Source organism: Otolemur garnettii, unplaced genomic scaffold, assembly GCF_000181295.1.
Source record: "Otolemur garnettii isolate 467f Iridium unplaced genomic scaffold, OtoGar3 scaffold00092, whole genome shotgun sequence".
Classification (NCBI taxonomy): Eukaryota; Metazoa; Chordata; class Mammalia; order Primates; family Galagidae; genus Otolemur; species Otolemur garnettii.
In genome coordinates this window covers 2,254,611-2,274,552 of record NW_003852487.1, presented here as the reverse complement: position 1 = coordinate 2,274,552, position 19,942 = coordinate 2,254,611, and the positions used below count along the sequence as shown (strand labels likewise).

Here is a 19,942-nt window from a genome sequence, read left to right as displayed (position 1 = left end):
TGGGAAAAGTGTCTGTATCATCTGGGAAGCACAAGTCTCAATACAGACTTTAAAGGGAAGAAAAATAGAGAAGAATTTCTCTATTAGGAGTCAAAGCATATTATAAAGTAATACATTTGTGATATTGGAATAGGAATGAACATACATATTATTTTTGGTCATCTGGTGTAACAACTACCCCAGAATCTAGTTGTTTAAAACAACTTTGTTTTTTCCTTTTTGCTCAAGATTTTGTAGGTCATGAATTGGGAAAGTGCTCAGCTGAGAAGCTTGTCTTTCAGTGGATGGCTGAGGTAGAGGTTGCTTCCACAGAGGCGTCTTCTCATGGTGTCTCATTCTCTAGGACCTTTGTTCATGACCTGAGGCTGTCATTGCATGGTGCATTTCTTTGATAGTGAAATCCACTTATCAAGTAGGTGCCTTGAACCGCAGTTATAGAAAATCTCATCTCAAACTGGTTTTCAAGTAACATCACTTATTACCACACATAAAGCCTAAGGGCAACACAGGTGCTTGGTATGGCTCACAATGTCATCAAAGACCTGACTTTTCTCATCTTTGTGATTTTATCCCAAATCAAGACGATTGCTGGTGGCAGGTTGGGCTCCATGCTTCCTTGTTATGCTATCAAGTGACAAAGTCACACCATAAACATTCCTTCCCTTTTGTCTTATTAGATCAATTACAATTATAGTGGGGGTGCCAGCCATATGCTTATAAATAAAACTGTAAATCATTAGGAAATATTGGTGTGGAAAAGACCTTTTGAAGAAATATAATTCTAAAGCAATAAAAGAACTGATGGAAATACTTTATTGCATCAGAATTTAAAACCTTTTGGTTAACAAAAACCCTGTAAACAAAATAGAAACAAGAGACAGGCTGGAAGAAAATATCTACAGAGGCTTAATAATTTAGAGGTAATCAGTATGAAAAAAGGTAACTCAATAAAAAAAAGTTGGGCAAAGGATGTGACAAGGCAGTTGACAGAAGATGAATAAATATTCCCAGTAAATTTATGAAAATCTGGTCAAACTCACTGTTAATGTAGGAGTGTACTACTATTGTATACTATTGAATTTCCCACATTTTCAAATACAAAATTTCATTCCAAATGTCAAAGATTTATGAAGTTTAATAAAATCAGGTGTTGGGTAGGGTAAAAGGATAGCAGAATTTTCAAAATGCAATTGATGTATGAAATAACTCAGCCATTTGGGGGAGTACTTTGGTGATATCCATTAATGATAAATCTCTAAGCTCTGTAAGCCTTTAACCAACTGCTCTGTGAAATAGTTGCTCAACTACCAGGAGATTAAGGATATTTGTACTAGGGTCCACTGGAAACAGTCACAATGTTCTGCATCAGGATGATTCATTAACGTGCTATATATCTAGAATGCAGTATTATGCATAAAGGGCAGATCTTATGGGTAAATATCAGAGCAGATGCTGGTCAAATATGCTTTCCAGTAGTTATTTAAGTCCTACTCGCTTAAACAAAATTCACTTGTAGTTTCATTGATATCTTCGTAAAATAGGAGCATCTTCTGTACTTGATTATTCTAGTGCCTACATGAGGGTATCAGACACTGTGCAGGCATCTTTGGGTTTAGGGAGTGATTGTGTGCTTCAAACTGAGGAGTTTTAGCTGACCCCCTGCTGCTGGGTGCCACCAAAAAGAAATGAAATGAGTAATTTGAACACAAATGGGAGAAAGCAAGACTCATTTCCATACTGTGGAGAACCTGAATGTCTTCACCAGAAGGAATGTCTGTTAACTTGGTGCACATTCAGAACCTTATTTGGAACTAACACTTCTTTATAAGCCGCCTTCCTGAGCCTGAAGTAATTCACAGAGATTGATTTGTAAAACATTCTGAATCAATTAAGGCTTTAATCAGCAAAGTAACAAACTTCACATGGCTTGTGGACTAATTTTACCATCTCCCATCAATGTGAACCTAAGCTGAAAAAAGAAAACAATTAAGAGGATGCAATTATCTGTCCTGATTACTGAATTAGAAGAGTTTGTGTTTATCTGTCCCAATGTGAAGGTAGGTGTGTTCTGTGGAAAACAACCCAGCAGCTGGCATGCAGGAGGCCAGTGTGGCTACTGGGTCTCCTGCACACAGACCTACTTAGTGTCCCAGAGACTCCAGTTATCACGCTTTAAGTGACCCAGCATCAAACAAAGGCTTCTGGCTATTATTTTGTATAAATGTTTTTGAGAGAGAGGTTTGAAAAATTTCCTTGCCAGTGGTGGTGGGAGTTTCCTGCACAAACATCTCATTTGAATTACATCTACTTATGCAATGATTAGGAAATTGGTTTCCTTTATTTAGACCAGCTCTCCATAGTGGCTGCATATTAGAACCATGTGGGGAGCTTTGGAAAATCCCAGAACCACCCAGACCAATTTTATCAGAATGTCTGGGGGAGGAAGCCAAGCACTAGTACTTTTTAAAGCTCCCTAGGTGATTTCAGTCAACAGCCAACGTTGACAAACCTCTGATTTAAACAGCATTTTCAGGCTAGTGCAATCTCAGTCTCTGTTGTTAGGGTATGGTGACCCAATCTTTTTGGAATAGAATCATTTTTGATAATTTATTCACTTTGGTAAAGGCTGTGTTAAATGCATAACTAAAGTTAATTTTTGTAACTTTGTCAGACTTTTTCATATTTACGAATCAGAAAGATTCTCAGATAATGCATCCTAATTCTTGATTTGGAAAAGGTGGTTATATGAATTATTTGTTAGGTTGTTAGGCAAACTGGAATAATCAGTGACTTTCATTCAGTCTTTTCCTTATTTTCACTTGAAGTGTCAGCCTTTTCCTGAGAAATCTTGAGTTTGAGTTACTAGTTTCTCTTATCTCCATATTCCAGAACTACTTACACAATGGGCAGAGAACTGCAGCCTGTTTTCCATCATCCCGAGCCATTCACTTCTATCCCAAACTAGAATATTCTGGGCTGCAAAATGATCCAAACTCTTTAGGAGGAGTACCAGGAATAGGTACTCATGCATGTCTTCTGGGTTCCTTGCTTCTCCACCAGGTGACTTATCAGAGAACTTTCTCTGAGAGGAGTTCTTTTTTTTTTTTTTTTTTTGTATGAAAGGTCTTTATTGGTGGGGGAGGGAGGCTGCAGAGAAGCACCAAGGAGGAGAGAAAAAGAGGAGAGAAGAGAGAAAATAGAAGAGGGGAGAGAGATGAGGAAAGAGTGGGGAAGAGAAGAGAGAGAGAGGGAGAGTAGAGAATAGTGAGGGGGAAGAGGGGAAAAAGAGTGAGAGGAGTTCTAGCAGAACTTTTCTTCTCAGCATTTTCATTGAGGTCTTAGTACCCCCTTTGAGATTGGCACCCCATTGCCTGGCTGACTCTTTTTTAAAAAATTATGGTAAGTATATATGACATAAATATTACCATCTTAGCTTTTTTTGAGTGTACAATTATTAGCATTAAGTATAGTCACATTGTTGTACAACTATCATCTCCATTTCCAAGACTTTCTCATCATCCCAAGCAGAAACTCAGCCACATTATGTATGACTTCCTATCATCTCTCTTCTTCCTCCCATGTCTTTCATTCTACTTTCTATCTCTGTGACTACAACTACTCTGGGTACCTCGTATAAGTGGATTACACAATATTTGACCTTTTGTGTTGGGCTTCTTTTGCCTATCATAATGCTTTCAAGATTCATCCGTATATATCAGAACTTCATTCCTTTTAAGGATGAATAATATTCTGTTGTATGGCTAGATCACATTTTGCTTTTCTGTTCATCCACTGATGGACATTTGGATTACTACCACATTCTGGCTGTTGTGAATAATGCTGCTGTGAAAATGTGTATACATATATCTCGTTGAGTCCCTGTTTTCGGTTCCTTTGAGTGTATACCTAGGAGTGGAATTGCTGGGTTATATGGTAACTATATGTTTAACCTTTTGAAGAAGCATCATACTGTTTTCCACAGCAGCTGTACCACGTCATGCTTTTACCAACCGTACACATGGGTTCCAGTTTCTCTACTTCCTCACCAACAGTTTTTTGCCCTTTGTTTTCATGATTATTCTAATGAGTGAATAGTGATTGGTTGGTCCGCTTTTAATATAACTCTGCCTGGAACTTGCTTACTTCTAGTATTTTTACATGTGGAAAAGAAATTGTTTTTTGCAAACTTGGGCAGGGCTGCCAGGAGTTCTGTGTACAGATGGGCATAGTCCTCCATTTCATCCTCAAGCTTTATAAGAACTTTTGTGGTACCAGCAGTCTGTAAGGCCTGCCTTTTTTCTCTGTTCCACAATATAAATTGCCTAATTTTTTTAAGGTATCTGTTAAAACAGGCACTTGTATTATAATTTCCTCTCTTCCCATCAGCTTCTTTCTTCCAAAAATTTGTAGTAATCTCTAAGAAGCTGTATTTCTTCTTCTGTTTATTTTATAATGATAGCCAAGTAGTTTTTTAAGAGTCTTTTGCTGTCATTTTAGTGGGGTTTTTGTCCTCCAATAAAGAAGGAAATACATGTTGGCCATTGTTATGGTTTGAGAAAGTGGATAAAGCGTACCCTCTCTTTCATGCCCAGTAAGAAAAAAGGGTAAGGCAGATAGGAAGTTAAAATATTGTCTTTAGGTCAGGTGCAGGGGCTCATGCCTGTAATCCTAGCACTCTAGAAGGTTTAGGGAGGAGGATCATTTGAGTTCAGGAGTTCAAGACCAGCCTGAGCAAGAGCAGGACTCCTGTCTTTACTTAAAAAATAGAAAATGTTAGCCAGATGTGGTGGCACACTCCTATAGTCCCTGCTACTCGGGAAGTTTAGGAAGGAGACTCACTTGGACACAGGACTTTGAAGTTGCAGTGGCTGCCAATGCCATGGCACTAGCCTGGGCAAGAGAGACTCTGTCTCAAAAAAAAAAATTTTTTTTAAATGTCTTTATAACTATTATGCAGGTTTTATAGATAAGGTTAATATCTGCAGAAAAGTTGGTTTTCTTACTCCAAAATCATAGTTGAACTTACCACTCAGTCTTACCACTCAGTCTTGGACAGCCATTGTGAGTACAGAATGGGGCAGAGCAACTGTACCTCTGGGTAGCCTGTCCAGGAGAGGAAAAGAGGAAAAAACACACCTGTGCATTTCCCCAAATTCACTAATTAGCTAAGTCACATCTTTCTACAGTAAGGGGAAGAATGAGGGGAACAGAGAAAGAGTGAGTGATGATAGTGGATTTTTTGCACAAAGAAGAAAAGAGATGTGGATAAAAAGCATTTATCCTAAGTCCAATCCTCTGTATTTAACAGCCTCCCATACCCCTATTTGAACTTGATCTCTGACCCCTGTCATCTTAGGGTCTAGCTAGCTTTGACTGCATTTTCTGTGCTTTTGTTCTGCTTTCTGCCACTCCAACCTCTTTGCTTTGGCTTGAGGCCCCTGCGTCCTTCCACATGTTTTATTGACAGGAATAGAAAGTCAGAGTGTGTCATGGGCCCTGGGCTTGGGAATAAAGGAGATAACATTTATGGGAATCCCTGCCTGTATTAACCCCCAGACTCAATTCAAGCACCACTCTGAGAGTCCGAACATCGCTGCAAAGGCTTGAGGAGTTTTATTCATTCAAGCTCAGAGCCTGGGCTGCCCTTTAAGAAAAAGCGGGAACAGCCCTTACAGACTATTTAGAAAGTCCCTTTATACCTTCCCCTCTTCCCTCCCATTAGACCATCCCACCCCATTCCCCTATTGGTAGGTGAACCATGTCTGTCCTAAACTGGTCATGTTCAGGGTTGATTGGCTCAGGGAAGAGTCTTCTTTGTCTCAGGTGAGCGAATGAGAAGGAAGGGATAAAGGTCGCAAGTGGGGCGAGTGCAGAGTAGAGTGGCGAGTGCAAAAAGGGGAGGGGGTCAGGATGTTGGCTGAGTGCACAAGGGGGCTAGTGGGATGAAGGGGAGGGAGTCAGGCTGTGGGCTGAGTGCACAAGGGGGCTAGTGGGATGAAGGGGAGGGGGACCAGGATGTGGGCTTAGTGCACAAGGGGGCAAGTGGGATGAAGGGGGAGGGTCAGGATGTGGGCTGTAACACCTAGGTATGATAAGGTCCTTGGTATATGGCGGCCTGTTGTCCTGAATAAACAACAAAAGGAGGTAGTTTGACTTGTGACTTGAGTTAATTAGTTTGGCTCCCACACCTGAGACACAGCAACAATGGGTAGCAGGGGAAGAGTGGGGGTGGGGTTTTTGAAAGCAGGGGCTCTGGGGAGAAGCCACGATACTTGGAAGGAAGTGAAAGTGGGGGTGAGCCTTAAAAGAGTAAGTGGTTAAGAAAAGGGTATTTCATCCATCTCTCTTTGGAGGGATGTGAGAATGTGAAAGAAATAAGACTACAGGCTCGGGATTTTTTTGACATATGACATGCCATTTATGAAAAATTCTGCCTATAGAAAAAAATGAAAGAACAGCCACCAGTTGGAAGCCAAGTGACTGTTTCACCTCAGTTCTTAACCAAGTCAGTTTATGGCTTTTCTATTGTATAACTCAAGTACAATTCTACCACCATCTTTCCAGAAATTATTTTGGGATTCACAGGGAAAGGAAGCCCTTGTAGTCATAAGTGAACTTTGAATATATATTTGAAAAGCAAAGAGAGCAAAAGTAAGCAAGGTGATAAATAGACCTAAAAGGAGATTCAGAGACATATTTGAAAAGAAAAGGAGTCACCAAAATACAAAGGAAGGCAGAATAAAACAGGAATATATTTCATTAGTTGGGTTTTTAGATGTTTTAAAATATATGACATAAAGTCCTTTTGATTAGTGGGAGGTTGATTTATTTCATCAATAATAACCAATTCTGAGCCTTTCTTGGGTCCCAAGCTGTACTGAATTACTGATTCACTCATGTATTCATTAATTCAGCAGATATTGACTGAGCAGCTCTCACTGGCTAGGCGCTATTCCAAGCTTGGGGAATTCTGGGGCAAGCAGAACAAAGATGATCCTGCTCTGCTGAGCTCTCCTTCCTGTGGGGGAAGACAGCTAACAAGCAAGTGAACAAGCACGGAGCTGTGATTATTCCAGATAACAATGTATGCTTTGAATGATGAAAGGGTGCCAAGTATTTTTTTTTTCAGCATATAGAACAAGTTACACAGGCTTTAGGAAGGCAGGAATGTGTTGTGTTAGGGGGAAAAGACTAGAGTAGGTGGGTTGCAGCTATGGAGGGAAGGGCAGGATGAGATGAATGCTGTGGCCCAGCTTCTAGAACAATGCATGTACTCACACAGTTTTCATACAGTTCTGTGGAAGCTGTTGATTTCCCTACTTCAGCCCAGACTCCATGGGCCACAGAGAAAGACTGAGCATTGCTTTGGGGTATACAGAAACCAGGCTAAGTAGAATGGGGAAAAAAAACAGTTCCTGGTTCACAAAAACAAAATGTTGTGTTTAAGGACAGTGACAGTGAAGGAACATTGTAAGAGAAAGGCAAAGGACAAACTGTGAAGGACTTTGATGTCCATGCTGAAAAGTTTGATCCCTTTGGTCTTGGGAGCGGGGCTGCCAGGAGAGCATGTGGCCTCCAGTCCCCAGCCCTCAGCTCAGTCTCCCTGCTATCCCTCAGGCTGGAGGGATGCACTCTCCTTCCTTCTCTGTCCCTCTGGCAAATTAACAGCAAACTGGCTGGACATGGGGGTGGGGGTTGTGGCTGGTGTGTGAGGGTATGGGTCCTCATTCCTAGTGCTAACAGAAAAGTTGTATTTTTCCAAATGATGCCAGAAAAGCCAAGAGAAATTAAAGTTCAGTAAAATACATTAAAAACATGATTTTATTGTGTTGGATTCAAATGAAATAAAAATTGACCTCAGTCTTAATCTGAAGATGTGAATTCAAACTGGCTGAAGGAAAAAAAGGGCCTCTTAACACAAGAGAGGAAACAATGTACTCTTAATTGATAGCATATTTTCCTCAAGCACATTAAGAAATTAGAATTTGGTTACTTTGGTGTGAAGATACATAAAAATGTAGGAATGAGGACCCATTATTCTTTTGAATAAACCATTTTTTAAAACTTAAAATATGACTTTGATCTCTGGTTTATTTTTTAGCTTTGGGATACTGTGATTTTTTGTTACATCAGAATTTTCTTTAGAATGATAATGTGTTTTATTTCTGACCTATCACTCCTTGGCTATCTATGCATGGTTCTCTACTGCATTAGTGTGTTCTTTTTCTTTTTTCTTTCACTGAAGAAATAAATATGATTTCTGGAAGACCATTCCTTATCCTTTATATCTTCCTAGAGATGATCAGAGTCCACAGATTATATAAAACTTCTCATAAAAACTCTATTTTATAACTCAAGAGTAATTTTGGTTTGAATATCTAGCAGAATGTTAATCCCAGTATATACAGCAGCCATGATGAAGGATTGCAATTCTTGGCATGTAAAGTCCAGGAGAAATGCCCCAAACTGATGAGTCACAGGTCAGCTTTTTAAATTGGAAAGAAAGACAATCACATAACCACCTATTATCCATTAGGAGTGCTATTATTTATTAATAAACAATAAACAAACCTATTACCAATCATCAATTCTGAAAAATGTACTGCTTAGTTTATTCCAGTGACTGGTGTCACCTGAGCAGGGGGGGATTTGTCTCAGGGAAGCACAGTCATTATTAAATACCATTAAGCAGACTCTTGACAGAATGAGATAAATACTATTTATACATAGGAACTAGACTTTATTAAAGAAAAAAATGGAAAAGAAAGCCATCTTATAAAAGTTGTCTTTACATATTGCTGAGTAACATCTGGTTAATAAGTTTGCTATTTTTGTTGAAAATATAATTTGCATTACTGTTAGCAAAAAAATACATTTGTGGGTGTCTTCACAACCAGATAATGTTCTACTACTGCTCTACAATGGTCAAACCCTGTTCTTCTATGTATTATATAATTTTCTTCCATAGGAATTTACTAATGTTTAATGCTGCACATTACCCTGATAAACAGTCTAGACTTTCAGCATGAATGCAAATACACTATACACTCTTGTTTATTGTATTCTTTCATAAACTAGGGACACCTCTGAGGGCACATAAGTTATGTGTAACTTGTCCTCATAGGTATGTATTTATAACCTCCTGTTTATAAAGAGGGGTTTCCTTTGGCATCATTTCAGCCCTCTGAGTAAGAAGCATTTACATTACTTGCTTTTGTTGTCTGATATTCTGAACTGAATAAATGATGTGTATGATAGCATTGCTCTGTATAAGAAAATGTAAATTATGACATTACATTGTTGGAAGACAATAACATAAAAGGGAAACATGAAGTCGACTGGCATTTCTTATTCGGGAGAAACAAAGCTGATTCTGATGATTTTGTGTGGAAGATTCTGCTTAGCTATAGAGCATTGTCTGTGGAAGATTTCTTAAAAAAAAAAAAAAAAGTGAAAACTAGTCCAACATTCATTTTGGCAAAGTTGTGTTTTTCTTCTTTCTAAGATTTTAGTCCAGGGCTCAAATCCAGAGGGAAGCAGGGTGGCTGGACTTCAGGGCCAGCTCCTGGCTCTCTGCAGAGGCTCACCTCTACCCAGCAGTTCCCCCTCTTCCTGTACTCAGCTTCCACAGGCCAGGTATATATGTTCCCTCCAAATCAGACAATGCAGGTGTGCTGTTTTTAACAATTTGACATTTAAGATTGTGAGATCTTTCCTGGAGGAGTACGTTGACACTCTCAGGCAGTCACCTGCACATGGGAATGGCTTGCTGCCCAGCAAAAAGGAGAGGGGGCCAAAGTGTACATATAAATTAAAAATCAACCTAACACATCGCCTGCAACCTTTAACAAATAATACATTGGTTCCTTTTGTTCCCACAGGGAAGAAAAATAAAATGCTGTTGAAATTGTTTTATTTGAAAAAAATGCCATCTGGTATTTATAGTTCTCTGAGTATTACAAGTTAAAAATTTCATGGATTTATTTTGGATCATCCATCTAAGTGTAGTGCAAAAGGTTCTGTGTAAATGGAGTTCTGTCATTGCATCATTAAAAGTAAAAATGATCAAAATAATAAAAGACATTTAAGAATATATTATTTTTTAATGCAAAACCTTGGTCAGCGCTCAGGAAAGTTTATGGAAAGCTGTATAATACTTTGCTTTTAAGACTCTATAAAGATATAAACTATAGGCCATAGTTTCTATAGGTCTTTGATATATTTAACTTAACTCTCTAATTCTATAAATTTATTCTAATATATCAAATAATTGCCACTTCTCATTATGTTTATAGCTCTTTGCCCCTTTTAAGCTGAGGAAGCTGACCTTATGTACCAATTTCCAGGGGAAGATGATGGCCATCAGGAATGAAAGAAGTGTTCAACAAGAATTTAACTGTTAGATTGAACAAGTAGGACTTAGGGTGTAATAATTTAAAAATAAATAGCTTTAGGCTGAGCGCCATGGCTCAGGCCTGTAATCCTAGTACTTTGGGAGGCTGAAATAGGAGGATTGCTTGAGTTCAGGAGTTTGAGACCAGCCTGAACAAAAGCAAGACTTCGCCTCTACAAAAAAAGAAAAAAGAAGAAGAAGAAGAAGAAAGAAAAAGAAAAATTATAAATGCCTTAAGTCTATGAATTTTTTGGTCCTTCACCCTAAGGCTTTTGTTCTTCTAGGGACTTCGGGGAGATGAATCTGGGCTGAGTTTCAGCAGAGGCTGCTGTTCCCTTCCTCCACCAGCACCCAGTGGGGAAGCTTTGTTAGGATCTTTATTGATCTACCCTGGAAGCACTCTATTGGGTTCCTGGAGGAAAACCCTACTGTAGGCTGTTAATCCCTTTATGTCCTGTGTGGCCCTAGAGCTTTGCACAGTCACACTAGCCTACACTTTACCTGGAGTGATTCATTAAACCTTCAGCTGAATCTTCCTATGGGCTTACATTGAGTACAGGGTGTCTGCCCAATACAGGCATATGTGCTTATGTCTATTTCTCCCTGGAAGTGCTAGTCTCTTTCTGGATTGTCTAGGTTTTGGATTAATTATTTACCCTGCAATTCTGGTTCTCTGACGGATTCAAGAAGTCATTAGTTTGCACTTTGTCCACTGTTTTTCTTGTAGTAATTCTGAGAGTGATGTTCTTTCCAGCTCTCTACATCTAGGTAAGTTCACACTAGCCAATTTCTGCCATTTACCTTTCAAGTCACTCTCAGAAAAATAAACAGTTCTTCAATCCCTTTAATACCCAAGATAATCCCCAGTTGAGAAATTAAACTGTCTGGTTCCACTTAGAGGAAATGCTCTTGAAGCTAGTTTTTCCTTCCCTGTGCAGCTTGGACGAAGCTGGCTATCTGCAGTGAGAAAAGGGGTTATGGCTGGCTTCTCCTCTCTTTCCCACTATCTTTCCCACCTTCCCACTTTCTTCTCTAGCTCTTCCAGCTAGCTATGGATTCTACTGAACTCTCCCACTTTGGAGATTTAGGGATAAGGTAGGTAAGACTGGCTAGAGGTAGGGTATAAGGAGGGGTGTAACAGAAGAAGACAGAAAGTTTACTTGACCAGGACTTTCTTCTTCTTCTTTTTTTTTTTTTTTTTTTTAATATGGAACACTTCACAAATTTGCATGTCTTACTTGCACAGGGGCCATGCTAAACTTCTCTGTATCGTTCTAATTTTAGTATATGTGCTGCCGAAGCGAGCACGACCAGGACTTTCTTGAACTGGCAGAGGTATTTAACCATGATGTTCTCTCCTTGATACCCCTTGGGTGCTGGGGACTCTCCACTTGCAGATCCTTTCATATGTAAGGTACACTTCCTCCAGAAGCTGGGTCCTTATGTCCCCTCTTTAGACCCTTGCACCTGCTATGCTTCCCACTTCTTTATTCTCTCACTCTCCTGGCAGTCATCTAGAGCAAGGTCAAAGACATCAGCTCTTACGTGATTCAAGGGAAACTTTCACCTTGGCAGCCTCATCACCATAAATGGTAGTATAGTTGCTTTCCACTCAGCAGCTCTTCTACTCCAAGCACTTTAATCAGAATTGCTCTTGTATGAATCAGGCACTTATCTATTCTTTTGCCCCAACTTGCCAGGGACACATATCCAAACTCTCCTAGTGTCCTCCTACAGCCCTTCTCAATTGAATTGAGGGGTGATGGGATAAAGGCCAAACACTCAGTGTTCTGACAACTTTCTTCAATTTTTTTCTTCCAATCTCCAGGGGGTTTTTTTTGTTTTGTTTTTATTTTTCAGTATCCTTTTCTCTAATTGCCTTTAGGTTGGAATTTGCGACCATCTAAATGTTGCAAAAGAAGTTTTTGACATCTAATATTGCAATCCTGTTTTACAGCTCTTATACTGTGAAACGTAGAAGGAACTGTCATTTGAATTCCTTAAGAACACTAAGCCAAGAAGAATTCAATATTAAAATCTTATCAGTGTTCATTCCCTTTAAAGAAATAGATACTTTTAGTAACTGGCTCCAGGAAGTATTTTCTTCTCTGGGTATTATTTTTATAAGTTTAAAATGTAAAAGCAGCTGAGTGTCATGGCTAACACTTATAATCCCAGCCCTTTGGGAGGTGGGAGGATTGCTTAAGACTAGGTGTTTGAGACCAGCCTTAGCAATAAGCATAGTGACACTTTGTTTCCACAAAAAAAAAAAGTAGGAAAAAAAAAAGAAAAGAAGAACAGTTAGATAGTCCTTGAAGCTCATAACATCTTAAAATAGAGTTTAAAATATTGGGAATCACATTTCAGATTTCAAAACTCAAAATACAATACTGGAGTTGCTCTTAAGTGTCAAAATAAAAGGTATTTTGTAGAGGAATGGATACTTATTGTCTTTTCCTTTGACATAGTGGCACTTTTAATCAAGATAAGCTCTGTTGGCTCGGCGCCTATAGCTCAACCGGCTAAGGCGCCAGCCGCGTACACCTAAGGTGGAGGGTTCGAATCCCCAGCCCGGACCCGCCAAACAACAATGACGGCTGCAACCAAAAAATAGCCGGGCGTTGTGGCGGGCGCCTGTGGTCCCAGCTACTTGGGAGGCGGAGGCAGGAGGCTTGAGCCCAGGAGTTGGAGGTTGCTGTGAGCTGTAATGCCATGGCACTCTGCCCAGGGGGACAGCTTGAGGCTCTGTCTCAAAAAAAAAAAAAAAAAAAGATAAGCTCTGTTGCTTCCCTTTGAAGTCTATATAATTGAGGTGAGCTATAGAGGTTGAGCTGTATTCACCAAATTTTAGCATTTTAATATAATTCTCTTAGGCTTTATCAGTTGTCCCCAAGATAATTTTTTTTAATGAATTATATTTCATTCTTTTCTTAAAGCAAAGACTTTTTTGGTAAGGACATTTTTGCTCCCTCCTGTTTTTGTTATATATAAATTTTGATTCTTAGATTCAGAGATGAAAAGCATTAATAGCTGAAAAGTTACACTTAACAGACCAACCTTCAGAAACAGAAGATTCCAATTCTGGCCATGAACAGACCCCACTCAATCAGGATAAATGTCTGACTAATCAGAATGGCTGCCTGATCATCAAAAAGAGCCATTAGCTCTGAGCCACTCAGACCTGTCACAGCTAAGCATTGGCCTGTCTTGTGTATTTCAGGGCACAGGGAAGGCAGCCTCACTGAGTCTTAGTTTCCTCCACTCATGGGGATGATGATCTCCATCCTGCAGAATTGTTGTAAGGATTAACCAAGGTACATTGGTTCTTTGCATGGATTAACCAAGGTACACTGGTTTTTGCATATAGTAGGACCTCAGCAGAAAGTAGATGCTATTATGATGTTACATATCAAAGAGAGAAAGGGCCTGCTCCTTCTCTGCCTCATAGTTCAGTGTGCCTACCTTTGAATCACATCTTTTGGAGAGTTATTTAGTTGATTGGAGATATGAACTATAGCTAATGGAGATATTTATTTATATTCCCAATAAAAATCTTTAGATTATCTCCCCCCTTTTAATTTTGGTTATAAAAGCATAGAAAAAAAAATACAAAAAAGGTATGAAAAAGAAATGTAAAATCATCTGTGATTCTATCACACAGAGTTAACCACTGTTAACTTTGGAAGTATATCATTGTAAACATCTTCCTGTAAAAATAAACAAATAGGTACAAGAATGGGTATTACACTAAAGGCAATGTTTTAGAACTTTCTTATCCCAGGGCTCTATCACAGCCATGTTTCCATGACAGTAAATAACTCCATCATAGAATGCCAATATATAGACTTTCTAAATTTATTTAGTCACCAATAAAATTTACATTACTTCTAACAAACTACAATGAACTGCGTAATCCTTATATCTTTAGTTATTTTCGTAGAATACATTCTTAGAAGTGAATTTGGGCTCTGTGCCATAGCACAGTGGTTACACCGCCAGCCACATACACCAAAGTTGGCAGGTTCAAACCTGGCCTGGGCCTGCTAAACAACAATGACAACAGCAACAAAAAATAGCCGGGCATTTGTGGCAAGTGCCTGTAGTCCCAGCTATTTGGGAGGCTGAGGCAAGAGAGTTATTTAAACCAAAGAGCTTGAGGTTGCTGTGAACTATGACACCATGGTACTCTACCGAGGGTGACATAATGAGACTGTGTCTCAAAAAAAAAAAAAAAAGAAGTGAATTTGCTGGAACAGAGAAACACATATTTTAAATAATGAGACATATTATTTAATTCATTTGGGGGAAAAGACTATTCTAAGTTATATCTACTCCTATTAAAGCATATATAATATCCCTATCTCCACATTTAAGAGCTTGTGAATAAAATCAAATATGTCTGTATCCTTTGTTAAATGAGAGCATTTTCTCCCTCAAAATCAAACAATATCTTTTAAACTCTAATTCATAATAAAGTAAAAAAATTCAGTTATTTTAAAAATAAAGGCTTTTATTTTAACTACAAAGTCCTTTTCCTATGACAGTTATTTAAATTATATTTATTAGAATCATAGTGAAATCTTAAATATTATTTTGCATAATCCTCTCTCTCCATAGGTGATCAAAGTGAGGTCTTCAGTCAGAGGGTTTGAGAGAGGAGACTCCTAAGTTCTTGTTTGTTGCTTTCCTCTCACCTACTTTCTTAATATTGAAATCATCACCTTTTTTATTCCTAAAGGAAATATTGTTATTTTTCTCCTAACATCAGTCCTGGCTTGTGACATTTAAAATTTTTTGATTGGAAGTACGACATGCATACAGAAGAGTATAAAAATCTTAAGCTGAATTAATTATCACAGAGTAAATGCCTGTGTAATCACCACTCAGGTCAAGATCAAAAAATATGTAATTAACATTTTCTAATATAGATGATCACAATGAAAACTGTAAAACTGTCCTGACAATCACTTGGACTACAACTTTTATATCAGACAGTCAGTAATTTCTCTCTTGGAGAATGTGCCCAGTTTGTCTCACCACTTGTACAAATTATTCTTCTCTGGGGGCAATTTACTTATAATAGTCTGTATGCGGTAACTCACATAGTTTTTAAATTATCCACAAGAATATTAAAAAACTTTTAATACTGGCTCGGCGCCTATAGCTCAACCGGCTAAGGCGCCAGCCATGTACACCTAAGGTGGCGGGTTCGAATCCCCAGCCCAGACCCACCAAACAACAATGACGGCTGCAACCAAAAAAATAGCCGGGCGTTGTTGGGGGCGCCTGTGGTCCCAGCTACTTGGGAGGCGGAGGCAGGAGACTCGCTTGAGCCCAGGAGTTGGAGGTTGCTGTGAGCTGTAATGCCACGGCACTCTACCCAGGGGGACAGCTTGAGGCTCTGTCTCAAAAAAAAAAAAAAAAAAAAAAACTTTTAATACTACTACTTGACAGTGAAGCCCAAGAAGTTGTAAGGACAAAACATGGTGGCTTGCAGAGATGAGTGATTGAGAGAATATTACTGTGACTTAATACCAAATGCTTTGACATACGTCAAAACCAGGAGTTTGATTCAAGTCATTATTTGGTACTAATCTTGCAGTTACTGGGTAAAGCTGGAGGTAAAATAACAAATTTGACCCTGCACCTGGGAAGCTTGCAGGGCATTAGAAGCACCTGCACAGAGTGTGTGGCATAACAACTGGGCAGCCAAGTGTTCCCTACACAAATGCTGCAATCCCTGGGCCTCAGCCCCTTGCTCATGACTTCAAAACCCATCAAAGGCAGAGGCCACAGCACCCCTGACTCCTGGACATCTTGCCTTTTTCAGGGGCCAGGCTATGTGTCAGAATCTTGGCAGCAGAGCTCCTGCTTCTACATGGGCTCAGGCAGCCAGTGTTACTCCCACCCCTGTGCTCAGTTCACTTAGCCGCTCACTGCATATCCAGGATGGACACCCGGTTTAATCTTATTGTTCAGTCAATAGCTTTTGCATTATCTTTCTTTTTGTGGTTAATGTACCATTTTTCTTCCCTTTTCTTTCCCTACACAAACTGCAATGCCTGAAGTGCTTCCCCTGCTTGTAGAGAAGTTATAGCCTGGGCTGTAGCAGAGCAGTGCTCTGATTAAAGTGATTAAAACTATATACAGCATGCATAATTAACCTTTGCGCGGCTGTCACAGCCAGCTGATGCATGGAGCTGATACCGTATCTTTCTGTGGCAGCCGGCGTATGCTACATGACCATTTTTTTTTCCTGCAGAATTTTAATCACTTGAGATAAAGAGCCAGGAGAGAGAGATCAAGGCTGTATTAATCCTCTCAATGGCTTTATAATTTCCCTTCTATTCTGCTGCTGGTAATCAAGAAAAATAATGCTGCCTTAATCCTGGATGCCAAGGTCAATCATCTCTGTGCCCTTTTGATAGTAGGGATGTCATTATGAAAGGATTTTTAATGAACATAATGGTCTCGGTATTCCTCAGGGAGAGGGATATGTCCATGACTTCAGGATGGTCAAGCAGCCCTCAATTTCTGACAGAAATTATTTTAAAACATTCGAATAGTTCTATTAGAAATAAATACCTGACAGCTGATTGAGGTTGCAGACCAGCTACACGTAGCAATTGGTGATTATAAAATTTAGGAGTGAGTTGCAGCAGCTGGTCAACAGGTGAGACGGTCCCAACACCCTGATTAGTAGCTGGGCACCACCACTAAAGGCCCCGGCAGCCTCTGCGAACCCACGCCTCTCTAGAGGGCTACCAAGATCAAAATACAACTGCAGCGATATGCAGATATGTGATGACATTTTTTTAAAAAGGCCCTTAGTTTTTTGTTTGTTTGTTTGTTTTTTAAAGAACATGTAGACAGGTGAAATAGAAAAATCCTTTCAGCTCATGAGCTCCTGAACTAAATCCCAGGTGGCTGTTTTCTGATCCTTCAGCATACTTCCTCTTACTTGGTTTTCCCCAACACATCTCTAGGTGATGGTAGCTGACATAACTTTCCCAGAAAGATGAGAGCAAGCTGTGGTCTGAGAGCGAGCTGTGGGCTGAGAGCGAGCAGCCGGCTTTGAGGCGTCACCTCATGCAGTGGTGCTGGCCATGGCTGTGAACTGCAGTCAGACTGTGGAAGGCAGGACTTGTTAGGAAATCTCTCAGCAGTATGGGTCACTTGTCCTGGTGAAGAAAAGGTTGAGGGACGCCTTGACTTCACACTCCCAACACACAGGTTACTAGAATTACAGGGGTAACTAGCTGGCTAGTTGTCCTTGAGAGCAAAGGAAAGGGAGACCCTCATCTCTGGTAGACAGGATTCAATGAAAACACACAAACATTCTATAGTTAACGCTCACACCAGAATGATTGATGTAAGTGGCTCTTTTTTTGTAGTCTCTAAAAATACATTAGATTTACTTTCTCTCCCATGGTCCATGTACAGCTTCCTTTCATGTTAAAGGTGTAAGGCACGGGTGTGGAGCTCTGCTTCTGAGAGGCTCCTGAGGTGGGGTGGCCATGAAAGACCACCTGAGATGGTGGTCTTTGCACTCCCGAGCTACTGCAGGCAGGTGACTTCATGTGGTTAGAGTGAGAGTCAAGGCCTTGTGAACCAAGAGATTCTTATGCAGTATACCCTCTTTCTTCTCTCCTTTCTAACCTGACCCCAAACACTGATTCTTTTCGTCTAGAATTTGTGCTTGGATTCAGTAAATGCCTCCGTTTGAATTTTCCTCATGTAGAATTTATGATTATGTGACCTGGCATGGGCTGAAATTTGTTCTTGTACCACCTATGAGAAAAGTGTCAGTGGAGCAATGAAGAATGTAAATAGCATTGTAGAGGCATGTTTTGCCTCCTTACATGGGCAAAATGTTTCTAAGGACTTCTATACCACTGATGTCACTATTTACAAATGAACTCTTTTTCTTTATTAAAGTAGACTTGGCAGGGCCTCTCCCTGAAACCACTTTGTTAGCAATTCAATTGAGCAGTTAAAATGAATGAAACTGAATTTAAAATAATTCTACAATTTAGACCCTCTCCTTCCTCTGAATTACTGTACTGCATTGATGCAGGAAACAATTTAGTCATGCATACCTATGAGACTGTCCTGGCTTTTTTCCCCTTCAAATGTAATTTCAGTAATGGAGCATTTGCTCCATTTCCATAGATCAGTAGAAGTGTTGGCTGGAAGGGCCTTGTGGATGTGATCATCATTAGAAACTGGAACATAGAAGGTGCCACACTGAGTTACTGGTCCTGTTTAAGGAGCCCAGAGGATTTTCTACTGGATGCCACTGTGCCCAGGGGTTCTGGAAGGTACCTAACGGTCTTCTAACAGTAAAGCCAAGATGCCATGGGTGACCACTGTGCAAGGCCCCCTCACACATAGACTTAAACTTGCTACTTTGGGGTTCCTCCTAACACTTGGGGAAAAGGCTTGTAAAATCTTAAGAATTTATATATAGCCCTTTGCTCTGTCTCAGTGGAGTCATCTATCTATCTAGAGAGATAGGGCCTCACTATATTGCCTAGGCTGGACTCAAACTCCTGGCCTCAAGTGATCCTCCTACCTCAGCCTCCCAAAGTGCTAGTGCTGGCCTCAATGGAATTTATAAAGAGATTTCATCCCTTGAAACTATACTTAAGGGAGGAATGTGTTTGAAAGATTAAATTCTTTTGGCAGTCATTAATCCAAATGTGTGGGGGGGGTATATGTATACACATGTACAGGTGCATGTGTGTGTAAAGCTCTTTTTGAGTCTGTCTCATTGCCAAAATGAGATCCAGAAATTCATCCTCAAAGGTAACTAGGAAACTAGGGCACATGGGGTCAAGGAAAGATTTTGAAGCTTAAATAGTAGTAGACCCCAAATTACAAAGACCCTCAAGCCCTAGTTCTAAGAAAGTTAAACTGTACCAGGAAGATAGAAACAGAAACCCAGAGTTATACTCCAGATCTTGGTCCCATTTTACAACTAATTAGTCATCACTCTGCCTTCACGGTGGGCCTCAAATCTAGTCTGTCTTCTCCATCCCTGTTGCTCTAGTTCTAGTCACCATCATTTTAACCTGAAGCATTTCATGTCTTAATTGCCCTGTTTCCAGACTTTCCCCTCACTCAAACCTCCACATGGCCTCAAGAATCTTATTTTTAAGCACTATCAAAAATACACTACTGAGACCTCATCAAACTAAAAAGCTTCTGCACAGCCAAGAACACTGTAAGTAAAGCAAGCAGACAGCCCGCAGAATGGGAGAAGATATTTGCAGGTTATGTCTCCAACAAAGGTTTAATAACCAGAATCCACAGAGAACTCAAATGTATTAGCAAGAAAAGGTGCTAATGAAATGATCCCATCTCAGGGTGGGCAAGGGACTTGAAGAGAAACTTCTCTGAAGAAGACAGACTCATGGCCTATAGACGTATGAAAAAATGTTCATCATCCTTAATCATCAGAGAAATGCAAATCAGAACTACTTTGAGATATCATCTAACTCCAGTGAGATTAGCCCACATCACAAAATCCCAAAACCAGAGATGTTG

At 39.8% G+C, this 19,942-nt stretch overlaps 1 protein-coding gene and 1 non-coding gene across 2 annotated transcripts in view; one reads left to right on the top strand and one right to left on the bottom strand.

The window, feature by feature from the left end:
• The window catches only part of SDK1 (sidekick cell adhesion molecule 1), a 1,049,055-nt gene that overhangs the window by 690,913 nt on the left and 338,200 nt on the right, over positions 1-19,942 (top strand). The window lies entirely within an intron of this gene.
• Positions 11,595-11,701, bottom strand: LOC111727070. The gene has a single exon (XR_002774702.1). It is a non-coding gene; the product is annotated as a U6 spliceosomal RNA (small nuclear RNA).